The sequence below is a fragment of the Dryobates pubescens genome, chromosome 28 (assembly GCF_014839835.1).
Source record: "Dryobates pubescens isolate bDryPub1 chromosome 28, bDryPub1.pri, whole genome shotgun sequence".
In the NCBI taxonomy this organism is placed as follows: Eukaryota; Metazoa; Chordata; class Aves; order Piciformes; family Picidae; genus Dryobates; species Dryobates pubescens.
Genome location: NC_071639.1, coordinates 198,609 through 214,254, shown reverse-complemented (window position 1 = coordinate 214,254; position 15,646 = coordinate 198,609). Strand labels below are relative to the sequence as shown.

General features: G+C 54.6%; 1 protein-coding gene across 1 annotated transcript in view; it reads right to left on the bottom strand.

Annotated features, from left to right (window-relative positions):
• MOXD1 (monooxygenase DBH like 1) overlaps nt 1–15,646 on the bottom strand; it is a 72,275-nt gene that overhangs the window by 37,289 nt on the left and 19,340 nt on the right. The gene's annotated exons all lie outside the window — the stretch shown is intronic.

The window sequence follows — 15,646 nt, the reverse complement described above, 5'->3', positions numbered from 1 at the left end:
GGCACTCAGTGCCATGGTCTGAGTGGATAGGGCTGGGGGATAGGCTGGGCTGGATGATCTTGGAGGCCTCTTCCAGCCTGGTTGATTCTGTGATTCTATGATGCTCATGGGAATCACAGAATCATAGAATCAATAAGGTTGGAAAAGACCTCAAAGATCATCAATTCCAACCTCTCACCCAAGACCTCCTGACAACTAGAACATAATCATTGAATCACAGAAAGGTCTGGGTTGGAAGGGACCTCCAAAGCTCATCCAGTCCCACCCCCTCTGCAGCAAGCAGGAACAGCTTCCACTAGATCAGTTTTGCCCAGAGCCCTGTGGTAGGTTATGGCTAAAAACAGTGAAATAATCTTCAGGTCTCAGTGACTGAATTTTTATTTGGTTTCTTATCTATACACAGCCTCCTGCACTCTGTTCTTGTAGTTCCAGGAGCCTCTCAAACTGTCCTTTCAGCCATCAAAGACTGAGTACCTCAGTTGAGCTGCAGTGAAAACGAGAACCCAGCTCTCCTTTGCCGCGGTTCTGAGCAAACCTGTGCCTCTGGAGCACAGCTCCTTCCCCCCCTCTTGCTCATTCCTCCCCACCTCTTGTTAGCTGAGGGAGCCAAGGAGGCAGCTGAGGCTGGAGGGCAGTGTGCATGCAAGCACCTCTTTCCCCATTCCACCTCATCTGTGGTGCTTTCCCTGCTGCTGACATGCAAGACTCAGCTGTCAGGGTGCATCTCTCTGCCCTGCTGTGAACGAGCCCTGTAGGTACTGCACCACCAGGGATACCACACCACAGGGGCACCTCGGTGACTCCTTGCCTGCAGGCAAAGTGCATTTTCTGCTTGACATTTCCTAAGTGCCAGAGGCTGGCAGAACAGAAGCCCTGTATCCACCCTCCACCAGGATGCTGAAAGCCTTGGGGACTGCACAAATAAAACACAATCCCTCCTGCTTCTCATGGAACCTGCTTTGGAATTTGCTTTCTGCATCCTCTCTACCCTTCTTGAAAGCTTGGGCAAGAGACCTTCCTAGCCAAGCACACTGACACACATGAACCCATCTGACAGGTGTACTGACAGAGGTAAAAGCAGCTGTACTCTAGTGCCCCAGCACATCCAGCCAGGCTTTGCAGGGGAGGAGGTATTTAAAACACACCACATGCAGCTGCTGCCTTCTGCAGCCAGAGTGCTGGTGTTTGGTTAGCATGAGCTGTACTTATCAGGCAGGCTGAGAGGCTTTCCAGAACTCCTTTTCTCATCTCAGCTCTTCTGCAAACACTGCCTTTCAAAGAACAGAAAGCAACTATCACTTTGTTATCAAGTCACACAGATCAGAACTGTGTTTGCCACCTGTTCATTGCAGAGATTCACAGAAACGTTTGGCTTGGAAGGGACCTTGAAGCTCATCCAGCTCCACCCCCCTGCCACAGGCAGGGACACCTCCCACCAGCACAGGCTGCTCAAGGCCTCATCCAGCCTGGCACTGAGCACCTCCAGGCAGGAGGCAGCCACAGCCTCCCTGGGCAACCTGTGCCAGAGTCTCCCCACCCTCACTCTCAACAATTCCTTCCTCATCTCCAGTCTCAGTCTCCCCTCTCCCAGCACAAAGCCATTGTCCCTCGTCTTGGCACTCCCAGCCCATGTCAAAAGTCCCTCCCCAGCTCTCCTGTGGCCCCCTTCAGACTCTGGTATTTAACAAACCCTGTTCTGGTCAACAGGCTGCCAACACATGAGGCAATGGAATGCTTACATCTGCCAGTGCCAGGTTACTCAGATTCAATGTTTCTTCCTCTCCTTTATCTCCTGTTACCCCTTTACCTTCTCCCCCAACTGAACACACCACACCTTAGCATTCCTTAAAGGAAACACCAAACAAGCCCAGCTGTAACAACAACCCCATGCAATGCTACAGGCTTGGGGCAGAGGAGGTGCAGAGCTGCTTGGTGGAGAACAGCCTGGGGGTGTTGATTGATGGTGGCTGAAGGTGAGCCAGCAGTGTGCCCAGGTGGCCATGGAAGCCAATGGCATCCTGGCTTGGATCAGCAACAGTGTGGCCAGCAGGAGCAGGGCTGTCCCCATCTGCTGGACACTGGTGAAGCCACACCACGAGTACTGGGTTCAGGTTTGGGCCCCTCACTCAAAAAGGACACTGAGGTGCTGGAGAGTGTCCAGACAGGAGCAGGTAAGCTGTTGAAGGGCTCTGAACACAACTCTAGTGAGGAGCAGCTGTGGGACCTGGGGTGGTTTAGTCTGGAAAAGAGGAGGCTGAGGGAGACCTCATTGCTCTCTAGAGCTCCATGAAAGGAGGTTAGAGCCAGGTGGGGCTTGCTCTCTTCTCACATGCAACAAGTGCCAGGAGAGGAGAAACAGCCTCAGGCTGTGCCAGGGGAGGTTCAGGTTGGATGTTAGGAACAATCTCTTCGCAGCAAGGGCTCTCAGGCCCTGTCCCAGGCTGCCCAGGGAGGTGCTGCAGTCCCCATCCCTGGAGGGGTTTCAGAGCTGCATGGATGTGGTGCTGAGGGCTGGGGGGTAGTGGCAGTGGCTCACAGCAGGGCTGTGAGCTCTGGGGGAGGGCTTGGACTGATCACCTCAAAGGTCTCTTCCAGCCTCAGCAGTTCTATGGTTCTATGCTTCTCATATTTTAATAAAAAAGAGATGGAGACAAGGCCTCAGCAATAGAAAGAGTTCCCACCCCCAGACTCCTAACAAGCTCAGGGGAGGTCTCCTTGGAGGATGGACATTTTCCAGACCAAAAATAGGGGTTCCACTGAAGGCACTGAAACATGCATGGGTCATCCCTAAGATGTGTGGAGGTGGTTCTCTTTCCAAAGCAAGACTCAGAGACATCATCTCAAGGTGAAATAACAGTGCTGACATCTCTCTATTGAAGCTCTGCTGTTGGCATTTGGGTTTAATTCATTTGAAAATGCAGAACTTCAAAACCAGAGCAAAGATTCCAGCATTGTTCTGGAGAGAAAGACCCTGCTACCCACAGCTATTTCCTGTTCTTGAAGCTGGGCAGGGAGGATTTGCTTCCTCAGTGACTGCTTGTCAGTGAAGGCTCCCCTTCCAGTGCTGCTGGGGTGCTGTGTTAAGAAGCAGCTCCCATGCCTCTGGTTTGAGCTGCAGAATTGCTGCTGGGAGAGAACAGCCTCTGTCAGGTGAGAGTCACTGCTGCTGTGCTGTGAGCTGGAAGAGGAGAGAATCCAAATTCACACCAAGTGTGACACAGCTTTGGTGGATGTCCCACTGCTGGACCAGGAACCGGCTGGATGGCTGCACTCAGAGTTGCGGTCAGCAGCTCAATGTCCCAACGGAGACCAGGGACGAGTGGTGTCCCTCAGGGGTAGGGACTGGACCTGTGGGTGAGACCCCTGTGGGTGAGACAGGCAGTGGGGTGGAGGCAGCCTCAGCAGCTCTGCAGATGACACCAAGCTGTGTGGTGTGGCTGACACTCTGAAGGGGAGGGATCTGTCCAGAGGGACCTGGGCAGGCTGGAGAGGTTGGTCCAAGCTAACCTCATGACATTCAACAAGGCCAAGTGCAAGGTCCTGCAGCTGGGCTGTGGCAAGCCCAGGCACAAATCCAGGCTGGGAGAAGAGTGGCTTGAGAGCAGCCCTGCAGAGAAGGGCTTAGGGGGTACTGGCTGATGAGGTGCCAGCAATGTGACCAGAAGGCCAACCATACCCTGAGCTCCACCAAAAGCAGCATGGCCATGAGGTTAAGGGGGAGGATTCTGCCCCGCTGCTCTGCTCTACAGAGACCTCACCTGGAGTGCTCTATCCAGTTCTGGACCCCCCCAACACAAGAAGGACATGGAGCTGTAGGAGAGAGTCCAGAGGAGGCCACCAGGATGAGGGCTGGAGAACCTCTCCTGTGTGGACAGGCTGAGAGAGTTGGGGCTGTTCAGCCTGGAGAAGGCTCCAGGGAGACCTCAGAACAAACTTCCAGTACCTGAAGGGCTCCAGGAGAGCTGGGGAGGGACTTGGGACAAGGGCTGGGAGTGCCAGGACAAGGAACAATGGCTTTGAGCTGGGAGAGGGGAGACTGAGACTGGAGATGAGGAAGAAATTGTAGAGAGTGAGGCTGGGGAGGCTCTGGCACAGGTTGCCCAGGGAGGCTGTGGCTGCCTCCTGTCTGAAGGTGTTCAGGGCCAGGCTGGATGAGGCCCTGAGCAGCCTGTGCTGGTGGGAGGGGTCCCTGCCCATGGCAGGGATGGATGATCTTTAAGAAGGTCCTTTCCAATCCAACCCACACACTAGCACTGGTAAAGATTGCACTGCACAGCCTGAATTTCCACAGCTCAGAGTGCAGAAGAGCTTAAACATTTTAACTAGGAAGGAGGAATCAAACAACACAGAAAGCAGTAAGATGAAACATCCTAAAATGAGAAGCTGAGGTAGGTTTAGGGCTTCCTGCCCTCTCTGCTATCAAGTCCATCAGAGAATCAGTAAAGTTGGAAAAGACCTCAGAGATCATCAAGTCCAACCTGTCACCCAACACCTCCTGACTAACTAAACCATGGCTCCAAGTGCCACAGCCAATACCCTCTTGAACACCTCCAGGGATGGGGACTCCACCACCTCCCTGGGCAGCACATCCCAGTGGCCAATTCCTCTTTCTGGGAAGAACTTTCTCCTTACCTCCAGCCTAAACTTCCCCTGGCACAGCTTGAGACTGTGTCCTCTTGTTCTGGTGCTGGTTGCTAGAGAGAAGAGACCAACCCCCTCCTGGCTACAACCTCCCTTTAGGTAGCTGTAGAGAGCAAGAAGCCCTTATTGCCAGTTACTTGCTGGGAACTCTGCCGTTCACAGCTGCAGGCTCTGAGGACATGCAGCAGTTTAAAGTAAACCACAAGAAGGACAACTCCCAGCAGTGTTCATAGAGCATTCTCTGAGCTCTCCTGTGCCTGCTTTGCTGGGGACTGATCAGCAAAGAGAAGGATTGCAGTGGCACAGCCACCTTCCACTGGACAGCTTCTCCAAGGGAACTGTTTGGAATAATGGTTGGTTTTCCCTGTTGCACCCCAGAGTGATTTATTTCTGGTTTTCTACTTTTCTGCTCAAAATCTGTTACAAAATGTAAAGGCAAAGCCTAAAACCACCACAGGCTGTGACTGCAGGGTGGCTGAAAATTGAAAGTAAGGCACTTAGTAGCAGCTACAAAGTGTAACCCTGAGGAGCAATGTGGTAAGCAGCTCGGGTCAAGTGAAAACAGGCTCAGGGTTGGGTTTCCTCAGTGCACTCCAGGCAGCAGGAGCAGCAGCTGTGGGTTGGGGTCCAGTACAGCACAGCTGACACACTCAAAGCAGAATTAACTGGCAATTAATCAGCATGGAATCACAGTCACAGAAGGGTGGGGGTTGGAAGGGACCTCCAGAGATCACCCAGTCCAAGCCCCCTGCCAGAGCAGGGCACCCAGGGCAGGGCACACAGAACACATCCAGGTGGGGCTGGAAAGGCTCCAGAGGAGACTCCACAACCTCTCTGGGCAGCCTGCTCCAGGGCTCAGCAGCCTCACACCAAAGAAGTTTCTCCTCATGCTCAGGTGGAACTTCCTGGGTTCCAGTTTGTGTCCCTAGCTCCTTGCCCTATCCCAGGACACCACTGCCCAGAGCCTGGCCCCTTCCTGCCCCCCACCCCTCAGACATTTGTAGCCATTGATCAGATCCCTCTCAGCCTTCTCTTCTCCAGGCTCAACAGCCCCAGGGCTCTCAGCCTCTCCTCATGAGGCAGTGCTCCTTCAAGCATCCTTGCAGCTCTCCATTGAACTCACTCCAGTCTATCCCAGTCCCTCTTGAACTGGGAAGCCCAGAACCAGACACAGTACTCCAGATGTGGTCTCACCAGAGCAGAGTGGTAGGACCTCCCCTCATCATTATTTTCTTGTGGAGGTAACATGTGCCCAGATGCATTTCAGCTCTAAGGCTGACATGAGGACTCTGTAAAGAGCCTCAGTTTCCTCAGGAGGAAAAGAGAATTTGACTAGCAGAACTAATCAAGCCAGCAGAGGCTCTGCCTTTGGGTCAGGAGGGCACCACTCACACACAGCAGTGTGGTGTTCTGAGAGGCAATGGAAGGAGCTTGAGCTCTGCAGAGATGTCTCTGCTGTAAGATGCTCCCTTTGATCATGTCACCTACTAGCACTGCACATTCTCTCCTGCCTGGCAGTGACTGTGCAGCTTGGCCTGCAGTCACAACAGGCCCAGTTCCAGTTTTACACACCCTGGGAGAGTGCTCTGACCAGGAAATGCTCCTCTGAAAGGCTACCAAAAGAGAACACACAGAAGAGGGACCTCAGGTGGTCAGCTGCTGAGCTTCCCTAGGATGCACCAAGATGGATGTACTGGCACCTGAGGGTTACTGAGGGGAAGCCATGGCACAAGACTCAAACACAGGTGCTGACATAACCCAGCCCTAGCAGAACACACCGCAGAGCTCACAACCCTCTCACAATGGCTGTCTGCAGAGCCTGATAAACCTGAGAGGGCTTCCAAAGCCAAATGAGGTTGCCACATGTGCTCACCCCGAGCCAGATCCTGATCCTCTTGTGTAGGGCTCCAACACCCCTCAATGGCAGCCATAAAGTCACAGCATCCAGAGTCCACCCAGCTGGCAGAGCCCTCCCAGCTCCCCCAGCCCAGCCCTCCCCCCAGCACTGCAGGCTCAGCACCAAACCAGGTCCCTAAGCACCAGCTCCATGCTGCTGGAACACCCCCAGGGATGGGGACTCCAGCACTGCCCTGGGCAGCCTCTTCAATGTCTGAGAGCCCTTCCAGGGCAGAAATACTTCCTCACATCCAGCCTGAGCCTGCCCTGGGGCAGCTTGGAGCCATTGCCTCTGCTCCTGTCCCTTGGCACCAAGGAGCAGAGGCTGCTCCCTCCTCACTCCAACCTCCCTGCAGGGAGCTGCAGAGAGCAAGGAGGTCTCCCTCAGCCTCCTCTTCTCCAGCCTTAACCCCCCCAGCTCCCTCAGCCCTCCTCTAGCCCAGGGGCTCCAGGCCCTTCTCCAGCCTGGCTGCCCTGCTCTGGACAGGCTCCAGCCCCTCAGTGTCCTTCCTGCAGGGAGGGCCCAGGGCTGAGCACAGCACTGCAGCTGTGGCCTCCCCAGTGCTGAGCACAGGGGGATGGTCACCTCCTGGCCCTGCTGCCCACCCTGCTTCTGACCCAAGCCAGGAGGCCATTGGCCTTCTTGGCCCCCTGGGCACTGCTGGCTCCTGGGCAGTGACTGCCACCCAACACCCCCAGGGCCCTCTGCAAGCTGCAGCTTTCCAACCACACCTCCCCAGGTCTGGAGCTCCCCAGGGGGTTGTTGTGACTCTGGGGCAGGACCTGGCCCTTGGCCTTGTTGAGCCTTGGCCCATGGCTCTCACCTGCCCAGACCCTGCTGTGAGGCTTCTCTGCCCTCTAGCAGAGGGACAGAGCCACCCAGCTCGGTGCCATCTGCAGGCTCACTGAGGCTGCCTCAATGCCCTCACCCAGATCATTGATCCACAAGTTCCCTGGGCAACCTCTTCCAGTGTCTCACCACCCTCAACATAACAGAATCACAGAACATTAGTGGTTGGAAGGGACCTTGAAAAGTCATCCAGTCCAAGCCTTGCCAGAGCAGGGCACCCAGGGCAGGGCACACAGAACACATCCAGGGGGGGGTTGGAAAGTCTCAGGAGAAGGAGACTCCACAACCTCTCTGGGCAGCCTGCTCCAGGCTCCAGCACCCTCACAGGGACAAAATTTTCCCTCCTGTTCCCCTGGCAGCTCCTCTGCTCCAGCTTGCCCCCAGTGCCCCTTGTGCTGTCCTTGGCCATCCCTGAGCAGAGCCTGGCTCCAGCCCTGCACATCTTTATCCCCAGCCATGAGGGCAGCCCTCAGGCTCCTCTGCTCCCAGCTCCAAGCCCCAGCTGCCTCAGCCTGGCCTCACAAGGAGATGTTCCACTGCCTGCAGCAGCTCTGTGCCTCTGGGATGGACTCTCTCAAGCAGTTCCCTGAGGTCCTACTTGAGCTGAGTGCCCCAGAACTGGACACAAGATTCCAGCTGTGGCCTCATCAGGGCAGAGTAGAGGGGGAGGAGAACCTCTCTGACCTACTGACCACAGCCCTTCTAATCCACTCAAGGATACAACATCTACAACAGCTCTTAAACCCCTCCAGGGATGGTGGTTCCACCACCTCCCTGGGCAGCTTGTGCCAGTGCCTGATGCCTGATCTGACCCTGACCATTCTGGAGGGACATCCAGCTGGGAGCTCCATGTCTAACCGTGGCTGTGTCTCTGGGCTCTCTCCTTTGTCGAGGTAGAGAGGCTGAAGCGTGGAGGAGGAGCTGGAAGTGCTGCCCCTCCTGCAGGGGGGCAGGGGTGGCTGGCTGACACTGAAAGGCCCTTCAGCAGCTGGCTCAGACGTGCAGCCAAGTCCAGTTCCAGCACGGCAGCTCATCCTAGGGGGTGGAAATTGACAGTCTCCCATGTGTTGCCTGAGCTTACTGTGGTGTTCCTGAGCTGTACTGAAGAGATGCTGAACTTTAACCAGGTATCCAAACCCCCAGCATGGGGCTTCTCCCCCAGTTCAACTGCTCCCTCCTCCTCCTCAGCAGGTTCAAAGAATGCACATGGAATCTGTGAATTCTGTGGTCCTGAACACAGCCCCATGGTAGCCTTTCTGCCAGTAAAAAGTGTTCTGGACCAGGCTGGATGAGGCCTTGAGAACCTGGGATAGTGGGAGATTGGAACAAAATGATCCCTAAGGTCCCTTCCAACCCAAACCAGTCTGTGAAGCTGACTCAGCTTGACTATAGGAGCTCCAAAAACAAACCTAGAAAGTTTGGCACTACAGGAAAAAGAAGGTTATTAGAGACAAAGCCATGTAGGTAGAGCTACATGCCCAAATACTCTTAGAGTGGAAGTCAGTGTTAGATGGCTTTGGCTGTGGCTACTGAATCTCAGCAGCCTGGGGGTGCTGGTCAGTGGGTGGCTGAAGATGAGCCAGCAGTGTGCTCAGCTGGCCAAGAAGGCTAAGAGCATCCTGGCCTGGATCAGCAGGAGTGTGGCCAGCAGGCCTAGGGATGTCATCGTAGCCCTCTGCTTGGCACTGGGGAGGCCACACCTCAAGCACTGGGTTCTGTTTTGGGCCACTCACTCCATGGAGGACACTGAGGGGCTGGAGCAGGTCCAGAGAAGGGCAACAAAGCTGGGGAAGGGTCTGAAGAACAGGGCTGGGGAAGAATCACACTGAATTATAGGATCACAGAATCATTCAGGTTGGAAGAGACCCCTGGGATCACCAAGTCCAACCACTGACCCTACACTACAAAGCTCACCCCTAAACCATGTCCCCAAGCACCACATCCAAACCACTTTAAACCCCTCCAGGGTTGGTGACTCCACCAGCTCCCTGGGCAGCCTGTGCCAGTGTCTGACCACTCTTGCTGGGAAAATGTTTCCTACTGTCCATTCTAACCCTGCCCTGCTGCATCTTGAGTCTGTTCCCTCTTGTTCTGTCCCTAATTCCCTGTGAGGAGAGACCTGCACCAACCTCTCCACAACCTCCCCTCAGGGAGCTGTAGACAGCCAGGAGGTCTCCCCTCAGCCTCCTCTTCTCCACACTAACCATCCCCAGCCCCTTCAGTCACTCCTCACAAGATTTATTCTCCAGACCCCTCACAGCTTCCTTGCCCTGCTCTGCCCTGGCTCCAGCACCTCCACAGCTCTCTTGTGTTCAGCTGCCCAAACCAGGACACAGCACTGGAGCTGTGGCCTCACCAGTGCCCAGCCCAGGGGCACAGACACCTCCCTGCTCCTGCTGGACACAGCACTGCTGATCCCAGCCAGGATGCCTTTGGCTTTCTTGGCCACCTGGGCACTCTGCTGGCTCATGTTCAGTTGCTTGTCCATCAGCACCCCCAGGTCCCTCCCTGCACAGGCAGTTTCCAGCCACACTGCCCCAGGCCTGCAGCGTTGCTTGGGGTTGTTGTGCCCCAAGGTCAGGGCCTGGCACTTGGCCTTGTTGAAGCTCCTCCTCCTAACACTGGCCATGGATCCAATCTATCCAAGTCTCCCTGCAGAGCCTCCCTACCCTGGTGCAGATCAACTCTCTACCTAAACTGGTGTCATCTGTGACCTCACTGCTGATCCACTCTGTCCTTATCAAGATCATCAATCAAGATGTTAAACAGAAGTGGTCCCAACACTGAGCCCTGGGGAACACCACTTGTGACTAGCCACCAGCTGAGGGAATTGGGGTTCTTTAGTCTGAAGGAGGCTGAGGGGAAACCTCATTGCTCTCTCCAGCTCCCAGAGAGGAGGCTGCAGAGGTGGGGTTAGCAGTGGCTGAGCAGCAGTGAGACTGTGAGCTCTGGGTGAGCTGCTGGATGATCTCAGAGGCCTTTCCCAACCTCCACAGTTCTGTGATTCTGTGATTCTGCTTTCCCTGAGGAAAGCCCAGGATACTGCAAAGAGATTAAGCAGAGGGAAAATGAGGGAAATAGAGGGAAAATAGAGAGGGAAAATGTATGGTGTTGGAAGCACCATGGACAAGCCCTGCTCTGAGCTGAAGAGCTCCCTGCCAGGTGACTCCACACGTCCGGCATGCAGGGCTTCAGGCCTCGCCTTCACCTCCAGCTGCTGCAACACACCACATCAAAACACTCCCCAGGGGCAGGGGGAGACTGGAGGTACAGAAAGTTGACAGCAGCTCCAGAGACACTGGAGGGAGTTATCTGGCAAGGGTTGGAACTGCAGCAGGAAGAGCCCTGAGCGTGTGGCAGACCTGCAGCTGGAGCCAAGGCCAAGCGCTGCGCCTGCAGCAGCTGCAGCTGCACCAAGGAGCAATGCAAGGAACCTGAACTGACAGAAGGCACCCAGGATGGAAAGCTAAGCCAAAGCCAGTCAGAGTAATAACCTGGCTCTGTAGAACCACAAGTGCAAGGAGCAGGGAAGGCAAGTTTGAACGTGAAGGGGTGGAGTCCCCATCCCTGGGGCTGTTTAAGAGAGGTTTGGATGAGGAGCCTGGGGACATGGTCTAACAGCTGTGTGCAGGGAGATGTTAGGTCATGGTTAGACTCCATGATCTTCAGGGCTTTTCCAGCCAGGTGACTCTGTCATTCTGTGACAAAGCAAACCCAGTATTTACTGGAACACTGGGAAGGATTTCTCATGGCTGTGAGAGGAATTTTCACTCTTCTGACAGCGGGGAAGATCCGGGTGATGCCAGCTCCCGGGAAGCAAAGAGGAAATAAACAGGCAGAAAAAAACTGTATCATCCACAGAGAGGCTTACAAACTGCCAAAGCAGAGAGATGTCAGACACACCCCCACAGCCAGCACAAGGACATGGAACGGTTGGAGAGGGTCCAGGAGGCCACCAGGATGATCAAAGAGCTGGAGAACCTCCCCTGTGGAGACAGGCTGGGAGAGCTGGGGCTGTGCAGCCTGGAGAGGAGAAGGCTCCAGGGAGACATCAAAGCAGCCTTCCAGTACCTGAAGGGCTCCAGGAGAGCTGGGGAGGGACTTGGGACAAGGGCTGGGAATGACAGGATGAGGAACAATGGCTTTGAGCTGGGAGAGGGGAGACTGAGACTGGAGATGAGGAAGAAATTCTTTGCAGTGAGGCTGGGGAGACTCTGGCACAGGCTGCCCAGGGAGGCTGTGGCTGCCTCCTGCCTGGAGGTGTTGAAGGCCAGGCTGGATGAGGCCTGGAGCAGCCTGGGCTGGTGGGAGGTGTCCCTGGGCAAAGCAGGGGGTTGGAGCATTCTGTGAATCTGTGATTGAAAATCAGATATCTGGATGGAGAGAACTGCACAAATCCTAGCAAGAAATGACCTCACATCATGGCTGCCAGGGCTGGGGTAGAGTAGTGGAATAGTTTTTGTATGCAAGCCACTTCAAGAAGACTCCTGGCTAGCTTCTGAACATGAGAAAAGGGAGGCTGCCTGGGGCAGCCAGCCTGAGGCACACAGCACAGCCTGCAGCTCAAAGCAGCAAGCCAGGCCAGGGCACACCAGCTGCAGGAGCAGTTTGCAGCCAGGCACTGATGTGTGCTCTCCCATATGAAGAGCAGCCAGGGTCCACCACTCCATGACCACTGTGGAGCCATCCTGCAGACAGCTGGTTTGAAGAGGCAGTTGGCTGCTGCTAGCTCCAAGCAACCCCTTCCATCTGCTCTGCTTGTTGTTAAATGGAGACTCACCTCCCCCAGCTAACAGGAAGCACAGGGGAGGCAAAACCTGGAAGAGTTTAACAACATTTCAAGCAACCACCACACAGCCAGGAGGGCAGCTTGGGGCTGAGGGGCAATGTACTCTGGCAGAAGCACAACCTGGCTGTAACCTGTGCAAGCCACTCTCATGCCTGCCTGTGAAGAAATCCTCTCATTCTGATGTATTTCTTAGCAGGCACAATGTTACTGTCAGTTATTGCCCCAGGAGTTCCCAGAGGCACGGAGGAAGATCTTGCTGCAGAAGGCATTGCAAAGGCATGGAGGAAGACACAATCTCCTCCCTAGGGAAGAAGTTGCAAGAGAGAGGAGACAAAGGAAGATGAGAGAAATCCCAGCCCTGGCTGGGTGCTCTCTTCTCACACTGCAGGTCTCCTCTCCACTGGCAAATGCAGCAGAAGGAGAAATTACTTCTCCCTGTCCCTATCCCACCTGTGGGATGAATACAGGATTGCAGCCTTCTCTCTAGCATAATTTCCATGTCATGTTGAGCAGCTTAAGCAAGAAAAGCCAAGGAGAATTGCTGTTACTCATTACCTGAAGCTCTTGGAAAGCAGCAAATACAGAAGGGCTTACTTGCTCCTGAGGTTCAGCAAGAGCAAGTGCAGGGTCCTGCACCTGGGCCAGAACAACCCTCTGGGGCTGGGGGAGGAGATTGAGAGCAGCCCTGAGGAAAAGGACTTGGGGGTGCTGGTGGGGGAGAAGCTGGACAGGAGCCAGCTATGGGCACTGGTAGCCCAGATGACCAAGGGCAGCCTGGGCTGCATCCAAAGCAGCATGGCCAGAGAAGGAGAAGGGATCCTGCCCCTCTGCTCTGGGGAGACCTCACTGTGTCCAGTTCTGGAGTCCCCAATAGAAGAAAAACACGGAACTGATGGAGAGGGTCCAGAGGAGGCCACAAAGATCAGAGGGCTGGATATTCTGTGCTGTGAGCATGGGCTGAGGTTTGCTCAGCCTGGAAAAGAGAAAGCTGCAGGGAGACCTCAGAGCAGCCTTGCAGTACCTGAACAAATCTCACCCCTGCTGTGAGCCACTGCCACGACCCCACAGCCCTCAGCACCACATCCATGCAGCTCTGAATCCCCTCCAGGGCTGGGGACTGCAGCACCTCCCTAGGCAGCCTGGGACAGTGCCTGAGAGCCCTTGCTGGGAAGAGATTGTTCCTAACATCCAACCTGAACCTCCCCTGGCACAGCCTGAGGCTGTTTCTCCTCTCCTGGCACTTGTCTGTTCAGACCAATTTTCAAGAAGGAAGGAATGGCAGAGAACAGCTGAAGAATATGGAAATAATTCTTCCTGTAGCTGTTGAGCCAACCTGAAACTCCACATCCCCAGGAGACTGACACGTGTGCTGCTGAGGGCACACTTCCCTGGTGTTGATGGCAGACACTGTCCAACAAGAGCCGAAGTTTAGCTTCAGATGATCAGAGGCTGGAGCACCTCTCCTTGTGGGGCCAGGCTGGGAGAGCTGGGGCTGTGCAGCCTGGAGAAGAGAAGGCTCCAGGGAGACCTCAGAGCTGCATTTCAGTATCTGCAGGGGAGCTGCAGGCAGCTGGGGAGGGACTGTTCAGAAGGGGCTGTGGGGATAGGACCAGGGGCAGTGGTTTGAAACTGGAGCAGGGCAGAGTTAGGTTGGAGAGCTCTGCACAGTGAGGCTGGGGAGACACTGGGAAAGGTTTCTCAGGGAGGTGGTGGAGGCTCCATCCCTGGAGACATTCAAGGCCAAACTTTCTGTGTCCCTGTGCAGCCTGCTGTGGTTGGAGATGTCCCTGTGACTGCAGGGGGTTGGACAAGATGCCCTTTTGGGTCCCTTTCAGCCTGATGCACTCTGTGAATTGGTGCTCCTCAGAAACACCCAGGACAGAAATGGCCAAAGCAGTCTCACATGTGCACTGCTCTACCAGACTGAATTAGGCCAGAGACAAATTTATACCATTTTCTAAGCTCTTTTTTCCTTCTGCCTGTGAGAATGCCTTGAGTTACATTGTATGAAAATGGTGCTGCAGAAGGAGTCCAGAGCCAACAGCTACAGAAACATTTACCTAACACTGACTGCTTCAATCAGAGAATGCTCTGGGTTGGAAGGGACCTCCAGAGCATTCACTCCAACCCCCTGCACTCAGCAGGGACATCTTCCACTGGATCAGGTTGCCCAGAGCCCTGTCCAGCCTCACCTGGAATAGCTCCAGGGATGGAGCCTCAAGCACCTCCCTGGGCAACCTCTTGCAGTGTTCCAGCAGCCTCCTGGGGCAGAACTCATTCCTCACATCCAATCTCCATCTGCTCTGCTCTCATTTCAAACCATTGCCCCTGGGGCTGTCCCTGCAGGCCTTTGGCAACAGCCCCTCTGCAGCCTTCTTGTAACCCCTTCAGGTACCAGAAGGCAGCTCCCTGGAGCCTTCTCTTCCCCAGCTGAACAGCCCCAGCTCCATGCAGCCTGTCTGCAGAGCAGAGCTGCTCCAGCCCCCAGCCATCTTCGTGGCCCTGTTTGATGAGGCCAAATAACTTTGCCCTCCCCTTTGTAAAATTCAGTCCCTGTTTGCACAGCTAACACCCTCCTGAGCAGCCACAGGCCCCATCCTTGGTGTATCAGCAGGCCTTGAGAATGTTTCCTCAGACTGCAGGCATGCACCCATCCCACCCCACAGCAGCTCCCCAGCAGGACGTGCACTGCACCCATGGAGACCTGAGCTGTGCCCTGCTCCCAGGCTAGGGGAATCTCCCACCTCATCCTTCTTTCTCTAAGCATTTCTGAAGTGCCTTCCTGAAGGTGGAAAATCACTAAGGATTCCACTCTGATTCCTGACCTTATAAAAGCAAGGAAATTGCTGATTTCACAGGGTCCCAGACTGCACTGGGCTGGAAGGGAGCCTCCAAGGGCATCTTGTCCAACCCCCTGCAGGTAGCAGGGACACCTCCAACCAGAGCAGGCGATCAGGGCCACATCAAGTCTCATCTTGAATGTCTCCAAGGACAGGGCCTCAACCACATCCCTGAGCAACCTGTACAATATTTCACCACTCTCAGTCTAAAGAACTTCCTCCTGATGTCAAATCTAAATCTGCCCTGCTCCAGACCCTTGAGGGACACCACTTGTCACCCCTCTCTACCTGGATATCAAGCCATTTACCCCTGTCCTTTGTATGCAATCATCCACCCAGGCAATTCCTTATCCACTGAACAGCCCAGCCATCAAATCCACACCTCTCCAGCTTAGAGGGAAGGATGTTGTGGGGGACCCTATCAAAGGCTTTACAAATATGATCTCTAAAAGCATTCTGCAATTCACACAGAACCATCAAAAGATCAAACTGTTCTGAAATGTCAGGCAGCATACTTCTCATCTCCCATCAGTTTAGCTTCACCCAGTCACAAAGGAGCAACTGAATCAGAAGGCAAGCAAAGCACTACACATTCATAAAACATAAAAAGTTCCAGAAAGCCTTTATCAG